The sequence below is a fragment of the Otolemur garnettii genome, unplaced genomic scaffold (assembly GCF_000181295.1).
Source record: "Otolemur garnettii isolate 467f Iridium unplaced genomic scaffold, OtoGar3 scaffold00021, whole genome shotgun sequence".
Taxonomy (NCBI): Eukaryota; Metazoa; Chordata; class Mammalia; order Primates; family Galagidae; genus Otolemur; species Otolemur garnettii.
Window position 1 is genome coordinate 21,251,263 of NW_003852416.1, and position 10,634 is coordinate 21,261,896.

At 40.0% G+C, this 10,634-nt stretch overlaps 1 protein-coding gene across 1 annotated transcript in view; it reads right to left on the minus strand.

Annotated features, from left to right (window-relative positions):
* Window positions 1-10,634, minus strand: part of CNNM1 (cyclin and CBS domain divalent metal cation transport mediator 1) — a 55,880-nt gene that overhangs the window by 37,360 nt on the left and 7,886 nt on the right. The window lies entirely within an intron of this gene.

The following is a 10,634-nucleotide window of genomic DNA, read 5'->3' on the forward strand; positions in this document are numbered from 1 at the left end:
TTTTTTTTTTTTTTTTGAGACAGAGTTTTACTTATTAACCCTCGGTAGAGTGCCGTAAAGTCACAGCTCACAGCAACCTTCATCTCCTTGGGCTTAGGCGATTCTCTTGCCTCAGCCTCCCAAGTAGCTGGGACTACAGGCACCCACCACAATGCCCGGCTATTTTTTTGTTGCAGTTAGGCCAGAGCTGGGTTTGAACCCATCACCCTCAGTATATGGGGCTGGCACCCCACTTACTGAGCCACAGGTGCCACCCAGAATTCTACCAAACCTTTAAAGATGAACTAGTACCTATATTACTTAATCTTTTCCAAAATATAGAAAAAGAAGGAATACTAACCAACACATTCTATGAAGCAAACATCTCTTTGATCCCCAGACCAGGAAAAGACCCAATATCAATAATGAATATTGATGCAAAAATATTCAATAAGATCCTACCAAACAGAATCCAGCAATACATCAAACAAATTATACACCATGACCAAGTGGGTTTTATCTCAGGGTCTCAAGGCTGGTTCACCATACGTAAATCTATAAATATAATTCATCACATAACCAAAATAAAAAACAAAGACCATACGATCCTCTCAATTGATGCAGAAAAAGCTTTTGATAATATCCAGCATCCTTTCGTGATCAGAACACTTAAGAAAATAAGTATAGAAGGAACATTTCTTAAACTGATACAGGCCATCTACAGCAAACTCACAGCCAATATTGTACTGAATGGAGTTAAACTGAAATCATTTCCACTCAGATCAGACCAGGCAAGGTTGCCCATTGTCTCCACTGCTTTTTAGCATTGTAATGGAAGTCTTAGCCATCACAATTAGGGAAGAAAAGGTGATCAAGGGTATCCATATAGGGTCAGAAGAGATTAAACTTTCACTCTTCGCAGATGATATGATTGTATATCTGGAAAACACCAGGGATTCCACTACAAAACTCTTAGAAGTGATCAAGGAATACAGCAGCGTCATCTCAGGTTACAAAATCAGTACTCACAAATCTGTAGCCTTTATTTATACCAACAATAGTCAAACTGAAAAAACAGTCAAGGACTCTATTCTGTTCACAGTAGTGCTAAAGAAGAAATATTTGGGAGTTTATATAACAAAAGATGTGAAAGATCTCTATAAAGAGAACTAAGAAACTCTAAGAAAAGAAATAGCTGAAGATATTAACAAATGGAAAAACATACCATGCTCATAGCTGAGAAGAATCAACATTGTTAAAATGTCAATACTACCAATTTCAGTGGAACGTTCCAATTTCAGTTGAAATGTTGAACAGGTCTATATCAAGTTCTGAAATAACATCAACTATACAAAAAAGCAATATACAATTTTAATGCAATCCCTATTAAAGCTCCACTATCATACTTTAAAGACCTTGAAAAAATAATAGTTCATTTTATATGGAACCAGAAAAAAACTCATTACTCATAAATAAAAACAAAGTAGGAGGAATCACTCTACTAGACCTCAGACTATACTATAAATCGATAGTGATCAAAACAGCATGGTACTGGCAGAAAAACAGAGAATTAAGATGTATGGAACAGAATAGAGAACCAAGAGATGGACCCAGCTACTAACCATTATTTGATCTTTGATTAGCCAATTAAAAACATTCAGTGGAGAAAAGACTCTCTATTTAATAAATGGTGCTGGGCGAACTGGCTGGTGACCTGTAGAAGACTGAAACTGGACCCACACCTTTCACCATCAACAAAGATAAACTCTCACTGAATTAAAGATTTAAACTTAAACTTTTACTTCCAGTAAAAACACTAGAAGCAAGGGCAGGGAAAACAAACACTTGAAGAAATTGGCCTGGGAGAATATTTTATGAGGAGGACCCCCCCCTCCAGCAATTGAAGCAACACCAAAAATCGATTACTGGGATCTGATCAAACTAAAAAGCTTCTGCACAGCCAAAAACACAGTAAGTAAAGCAAGCAGACAGCCCTCAGAATGGGAGAAGATATTTGCAGATTATGTTTCTGACAAAGGTTTAATAACCACAATCCACAGAGAATTCAAACATATTAGCAAGAAAAGAACAAGTGATCCCATCTGAAGGGTGGGCAAGGGACTTGAAGAGAAACGTCTCTGAAGAAGACAGGCACATGGCCTACAGACACATGAAAAAATGCTCATCATCCTTAATCATCAGAGAAATGCAAGTCAAAACCACTTTGAGATATCATCTAACTCCAGGAAGATTAGCACACATCCGAAACCCACCCAAATTCCAAAATCACTGATGTTAGCATGGATGTGGAGAAAAGGGAACACATCTGCACTGCTGGTGGGAATTCAAACTAATACGTTCCTTTTGGAAAGGTGTTTGGAGATCACTTAGGGATCTAAAAATAGACATACCATTTGATCCTTCAATTTCTCTACTAGGTATATATCCAAAAGACCAAAAATACTTTATAACAAAGATATTTGCACCAGAATGTTTACTGCAGCCCAATTCATAATTGCTAACTCATGCAAGAAGCCCAAGTGCCCATCGACTGATGAATGGATTAATAAATTGTGGTATATGTACACCATGGAATATTATGCAGCCTTAAAGATGGAGACTTTACCTCTTTCATGTTTACATGGATGGAGCTGGAACATATTCTTCTTAGCAAAGTATCTCAAGAATGGAAGAAAAAGTATCTAATGTACTCAGCCCTACTTTGAAACCACTTTATAAGTACCCACACTTCCATATGAAAGCTATAAGCCAACTACAGCCCAAGATGAAGCGGAAAGAAGAGAGGGAAGGGAGGGGAGGGGAGAAGATGGGTGGAGGGAGGGTAATTGGTTGGACTATCCCTACAGTGCATTTTACAAGGGTACATGCTAAATCTACTAAGGGTAGAATATAAATGTCTTAATGTAACAACTAAGAAAATGAGGTGAAGGCTATGTTAACCAGTTTGATGAAAGTATTTCAAATTGTACATAAAACCAGCACATTGTACCCCATAATTGCATTAATGTACACAGCTATGATTCAATAAAAGAAATAATTACTTTATACAGAGTACAGGAGATGAGAAATGTTCTTGAGAATTTCCTGTAATCCTCACTTTGTGAATCAGAAATGACTGGACAAGCTCCCAGCTTTCTACACAATCTACTGAGAGACATGTGTCTTACTCACATTCTTAAACAAGTTAACCTCTTTTTCAGCTAATGTTCAGCCAAAGTCGAGAACAATTATCTTGGTTAATATTAACCAAGCTACCATTAAAGGGTTCTATCTCATTTGGTGACTATTTCCCTTGGTAAGGGAGACAACTGTATTCCTGTTGGATCATCACTGCAAACAAGACCACACATGAAGAACAGCAAAGCCACACTGAGTTACAGATGTTGAGGAGTAGACTAAGATAAGTGATTTGCCCTGCATATTCTGAGCTTGAGAAAGCCCAGGCAAAATCACCCTTCCAGTTGCTGAAAATTCTAAAAATAAAGTGATAAATTTTAAGCCTGCTAAGTCCAAGGGCATACTGTATCTCATTAAGATAAAATAGAGGCAAAAGGTACTTCTTTAGATAGAAAACTCTTGAATGCTTCTACTTTATGAGAGATATTTACGTGTCTCTTCAGCATTCTACTGTGGCACTGAAGATCAACAGATGGGAAATCTCTGGGCTGAGTTGAAAGGTAATGAAACAGCGGGTTTTATGGCAATGCACTTTCAAATAATGAAGGCTACATCTGTCTCTGAGTTGTGAGGTACATATTTTACTCTGCAATCACTTGTGTCTTACCTCTTAACTGGCAACTACCGATCTCTGGCTGCTGGCTTGAATTCCTGCCATATTTCTGGTGATCAGCCTCAACAGAAGCCCTGCACCATCCTGACAGCTTGGCTTGCTGACAGTTGCCTTTCCTGATTTTTAGCTGCTGCCAGGTTCCTTAAGCCTTGGTTTGCTTCCCTCAAGCTTGACTACTTCTTCCTAGTCTTTAGTTTTTACAGTCTCCATCTCCAATCCTGTCCATACCCTGATGAGACACAAAGTGGAGAATATCCAATTATGGATTGAACCTTGTTTGGACTACAGTGTTAGAACAGTTTAGAGTGGAACTAGAGAAGTAATCCTCAAGAAAGCATCAAGAGTGGGAGTCATGCCTCTCCAGGTTTAAAGAATATTTATAGTGACTCATCTTTATTCAACAGGACCACTTGGTAAGACCCTCCACTCTCAATGCTTTGGAATGCATTTCACCTCAATGGTTCTCAGTGCTGACTGTAGATTAGAATTACCTGATAATTTTTAAATACATTCTATAAATTGGATCTCACATCCAGAGATCTGATTGCATTGGTTTGTGACAGAGCCAGGGTACAAATAGTTTAAAATATTCCCCAGATAATTCTAATAATGTTCAGCCAAAGTCGAGAACAATTACCTTGGTTAATATTAATAGTTCTCAAAGTGTTTAGTCCCTGGACCACCAGTATCAACATCATTCAAAAACTAGTGAGAAATACACATTCACAGGTCCCACCCCAGACTTTTCTCTGGGCAAATGTTTGTTTCCAACATGCACTATTTCCCCTCCCATGCATGAACGTTGTGTTTACTTACTAATGGCATACTTGGGGGAGTGGGTTAAATTTCTGAATCTCTGAGAGCACAGCCCAGTAATCTGTGGTCTTGATGCAGGCTAATGATTGAAAATGAACAACACTGGCTTATGGGTGGGGTTTATGTCACTCTGATTATGAGGAAGGGAAATAAGTATTGAGATGTCTAGTAAGTACTGGTCCCTTCAGAGTCACAAGATACTAAGTACTCATGAAAAGACAGAAATAAGCCTCCCAGAACAATGCATAGTTTTAGTGGCAAGTTGATTAATGCTTTCTCTCATATGGTGTGGGTGGTTATGGCATTTTGTTGGCATGGATAAAATGTAATTGTTGACTGTTTAACACTGGGTTTGGGAGGAAGTCTCCTGAGACTTTTGTACCCATCACCTCTGAGACAGGCTTGAGGTACTGCACTACCTTTAAGCTCTTGGCACATCTGAGGTCAATAAAATTCCCCATTATATAAACTCAAACTAGTCTTTTATGTTGCCTGAAGAATTGAAAGGGCAGTCCTAGTACTGGTTACTGGTAGCGCTCTGCCGCATCACCACTTTACCATGTGGTATCAACACACCCAAACTACAAGTCAGATTTCTTAGTAGGATGGTGAGGTTTTCGGATGTTGCTTTTAAAGCAGTGGTTCTCAACTGGGGGTGATTTGGCTGCCCAGGGGACATTTGGCAATATCAGTAGACAATTTTGGTTGTCATGACTTAGGGCAGGTGTTGTTACTGACCTTTGTGGGTGGAGGCCAGTGATGAAGCTAAACATGCCACAATGCACAGGACAACTCCCCAAAATAAAGGATCACCCAGCCCTAAACATCAATAATGCTGAAAGCTCTGCTTTAAAACGACAAGAAATGAGGACATGGCAGCAACATCACAACTATATTTTGGTATTTGAAAAAGCTGAAATATCCTCCAAAGGTCTTTAATAAATATGGTCTCATCTGCTTGACATGGTACATCCAAACAGATGAGCTGTCAAGGACCCTGTTCGCATACCTCCTATGCCTTAGGGGAAATAAAAGCAAATCATTGATTTGCCTCCCCTTTCTTTTAAAAATAGCTACAGCACTTTGGTAAGGTAACTGTTCCCAAGACAGAATACAGTAGCTGGGAGGAAAGCATATTGCTCGGAAATAGCGCATTAAGGAAAGCAGAAATCACTTTATGGTTTTTATGGTTTCTGCCTCATGAATGACCTTCACCTTGTAAAATATAGTGGTTTTTGCTATGTTCTTCTTCTTCCTGGTGTCCTTGAAGCATCTTTTATTCATTTGGTAGATGGTATTGAGTCTCTCCTCTTTCTTACTGCTGCCACTGGAATTGTGTTCCTTGAAGCAGCAGCAAAAAATACTACCTAGTCATTTGTTCAAAATGTAAGTTTGGGGCTCTGCCCCTTCCCTATAAAATCAGCATCTTGGGGAAGGGGTGAAGTGGGGCCCAGATAGCTGATTTAATGAACTTTGTGGGTGATTCTTATGCATACCAAGGTTTGAGGAGTGCTGCTCTTGACACTTGGTACTCAAAGTATAGTTCTTGGGTCAGAAGCACTGGTATCCCTTAGAAGCTTATGAGGGATGCAGATGTTCAGGCCCCTGTCTTAGCTCTCTGGATCAGAATCTGCATTGCATCAAGATCTCCAGGTGATTCTTATGCACATTTGAGCACAAGAACTGGCCAAGATTACCTTGGTTTTCATCCCATTCTTATGACTGATATTTCTGTTTCCATTTTTGATTCTTTTATTTTACCTTCACCTACACCTTTAAGTGTATCTTAGAGACTAGCTCAGTGACTCTCAACCCTGGCTGCATGTTGGAATTACCTGAGGAGTTTTCAAATTACTGCGTATGTCCCACCCACAGGAATTCTTTCTTTTTTTTTTTTTTTGAGACAGAGCCTCAAGCTGTCCCCCTGGGTAGAGTGCTGTGGCATCACAGCTCACAGCAACCTCCGACTCCTGTGCTCAAGTGAGTCTCCTGCCTCAGCCTCCCAAGTAGCTGGGACCACAGGCGCCTGCCACAATACCCGGCTATTTTTTGGTTGTGGCCATCATTGTTGTTTAGTGGGCCCAGGCTGGATTTGAACCCGCCACCTTAGGTGTATGTGGCTGGCTCCTTAGCCACTTGAGCCACAGGCGCCAAGCCAGGAATTCTGATCTAACTGACCAGGTATGTGGTCAGGGCACTGGGATGTATAAAACTTCTTCAAGTGATTCTAAATAGATAGTTTTAGTTAAGAATTTCTGCTCTGGAATTTTGGTACACTGCTCTTCTCAAAGATTCCAGAAGAGTCCATCAGTTTAAATATCACCATCAACTTTCTTGGGAACTAGAATTATATCTTAACATCAGTGACTATTTTGAACTCTCATCTTGTTTTATACATTTTGCCTGAGCTGTCCTCCTGTCTTGTCAAAATCACTGATCCAAATAGGAACTCTTGATCTTCAAGACCCACCATCACTGTTCTTCCTCTCTCTTCACTATGAAAATTATACAATCAGTCTCCTAGTTACCCAGAGGTATAGCCCAAGAGTCACCTTTTATCTTTTCTTTTACTTCAATTTAGAAAAAAATCCCCACGTTTTTCCAATTCTTCTTCCTATACTCTTCAACAACTATTTATTGAATGCCTGCCGTGTGCCAAGGACTCTTCTAGACACTCAATATGCAGCAATGAACACAATGTACAAAATCATTTTCCTCTTGCAGCTTACACTCTTTTAAATGGAGGTGAGAAATAATAAACCAGATACATACATAAAATATATAGCACAATACTAAGGAGAAGAATGACAAGGGGGAATATGTGATAGTAAGTGAGCAGGTGTTGACAATTTCAGGTAGGGGTGACCAGGAATGAATTTCCTCAGAAGGTGATGTTTGAATAAGGCTCCAGAGGCGGTGAGGTAGGGAGGTGTGCAGGCATCTGGGGAGTATCTTTGCAGTAGACCAAGATGCTACAGCTGCAAACTGAGAGTGCGACTGATGTGCTTGAGGAATAACAGGGAGGCCAATGAGGTGATTATAGATTGTGGGAGAAGAGAACAGTGGGAGCCAAGATTAGGGAGGTGAGGAGTTGGGGGTATAAAGATATAATAGAGCTGAATAGGCCTTTGTAAAAACTCTGGGTCTTACACTAATATAGAGAAGCCACTGTATAATTGTGTGTGTGTGTTTTATTTTTTGCAAAAAAGTGATACAATTTGACTTATGTTTTAAAAGGAACTCTCTAGCTGTGTGCTAAGAATAGACACAAAACGGGCAGAGGTAAAAGCAGGGAGACCTGATGGGAAGCTTTGGCAATAATCCAGATGAGAGGTGACTGATGGTTGGGACTAGGATGGCAGGGGTGGAGGTGAGGAGATGCTGTCAGATTCTCTAGATATGTTTCAAAGCAGAGCCTAGAAGAGGCCTGGATATAGGGTGAGAGAAGTTTGGGTCTGAACAACTAGAACACTGGAACTTCAGTTTACAGAGTTTGGGAATATCACACAAGGAATAAGCGGGGCAAAAAGAGCAGGAGCTCAGTTTTGGACAAGTTTAAGTTTGAGATGCCGTTTTGACTGTTATGTGATAGTTAGAAATACAGTCTGGAGTTCCGGTTGATGATATCTTTGGGAGAATGAATGAGATAAATGAGAGTGAGATAAACAAGGTAGACAGAGAAGAGATCCATTTCTGAGCCCTGAGCACTCCAACATGTAAAGGTCACAGAAATGCAACATTCATGCAACAAATATTTGAGTATCTTATATGGGTAGGCACTGTTCTAGGTGCTGAGGATCTATCAACAGATACGAGGTAGATAGGACCAGTAAAGGGGATGGGAGAAATGTTCAGAAGATAATAAAGTCTCAGATTTTTGTTCCCGTTTCAGTTCCAAGTGTTCTTAATTTTCCTGCCCACATCCCATCTTGGACAATTGCACTAACATCCTAACGAAATTCCTAGCCTCTTTTTGGATTTTCTAGCTGTAATCCATTCTATACACTAAGCCAGATTAACTGTCCCCCAAACTCTGCATTTGTGAGATGTGAGGTTATTCCCCATCTCAATAATATGTACCAGGTATCAAGGAGGATAGTTTCTGAACTCTTCTTCCTTGTATTAAAGGCCCCCATGGATTTTTGGTATATACTTTGCCTTCTTTCCCACTATTTTATCAAAATGTACTGTGATTATTTCTCATTCATAAAATAACTGGTACCAAGATAATTAACTAATGAATGGTGGCGCCAATATTTGAACTCAGGGAACTGAATAGGGCTTAACTTGGATAGGATTTCTGGAAAGCTAGACCCCACTAGACAAGACTAGATACTTTAACCTCAGGTCTCTCAGAGAGAGTTGGTTTTGGAGGCTGACTCGGGGGCCAGTCTGTCTCTGTCCAGATTTAGATGCAACATAACCAGAATACTTTCTTAAAATCACCCTGGTTTCCACTATTCCTTGGTATAGGAACAACAACAACATTTTTTTAAAAGTTTAAACTTAAAAATTACTGGTGACCCACAGTGATTTGGCTTAGGTTTGGCAGTTGATGTCATTCTCAGGCCACAAATCAACCTCAGATATGAGGAAGGCACACTGAAAGACACATAGGGCTGCCCTTACTCCTATAGCAGATCAGTTAGTTCTGAGCTGTGGTTGAACTAGGCTAATCTCTGGAAGAAGAGAGAGATGTCTTTATTTGAAATAAGTTAGACATCTGAGATAACTTGAAAACCACCTTTTTGAAGGTTCTCATTCCAGGTAAAGATAGCCTACAGCTACTCCAAGTTCTCCATACTTTTTTTTTTTTAAATCTAAACCAAGCTAACTCCCAAGAGCATGGGTGTCAACATTCACTCCATTTTCCAGTTTCTGCCATAGTGGTGACTGAAAATAACCTTCTGTACATTGGGTACATGTGTTACTTCTATTCTTCTTAATATCTCTGCAAAATGGGGATTGTTATTACTAATATGAAGATGAGGAAACCAAGACGTGAAAAAATAAGTGCCTTGTCCAAAGCCAACTATTAGTATGTGATGGAGCCAGGAACAAGCCCAAGTCTGTCCGCCTCCCCAGCCTAGGCCCCTTCCAACACAAGGCAGACTCCATATTTCAGGCAAAATCCCTGGTTTACCGTCTCTGATGTGTTAAGAACAATGTCCAGAGGCTTCAGGAAATCATGCAGAGCTAAGCCCAGCACCTCACTAGTGAGTTAGCAAGGGAGGAGACAGGATTTGAACTGGGAGGAGGAAAGGAGTAGCAATCCCACCTTCCCACGATACTTCTGCCTCCTGGTCCAATCCTTCTTGTGTTTAGCCTGATATTTTATTCTAGTAGACTGCTTGGAGCTTTGAGAGGTTTTGTTTATATGGCTTTAATTTTTGTTTATATAGTCTTCTTTTTAAAATTTGCCTGAGATGTCTGAGGAAGGGCAGAATGATGGGGAAGGAAACCTCATTCTCATTGATGACAGGAAAAAAGAAATATGAGGAACCTACCACAGTTCAATTTTGGTCTCTTGGGTCTTATTCAAATTAAGAATCTCTCAATTTTGTTTTCTTATTACATACAGTGAGTTTTACATGGGCTGGATCAGAGAAAGAACTGGTTATGTAAGATGACTAACTATATACAATTCAATTACCTAGATCAGGGAGGTAAGAGCAATTGGTGGAGTGTCTTAAGTGTTGTATGGGAATTACCTTTAACATTCACAGTAGATTTACAAAATAGTATCATTATTCCCCTTTTAAGAAGAGGGAAGATAAGTCTTTAAGTGGTAGAGAGACCTACCCTAGTCATAGCTAGTAAACAGAGGAGCTGAATTCTCTGTACAGAGCTCTGGGACCTTCTATGTTCCTGTCTCCATGGTCTAAGATGGCACGTCACAGATGTGGGCCATTATTCCACCTCTGTCATTAACATTGAGCAGGTCACTTGAGTCTTTAGATCCTAAGTGCCGCATATACAAAACGGGGATTAAAAATGCTGACCTCAGGCTCGGCGCCTGTGGCTCAAG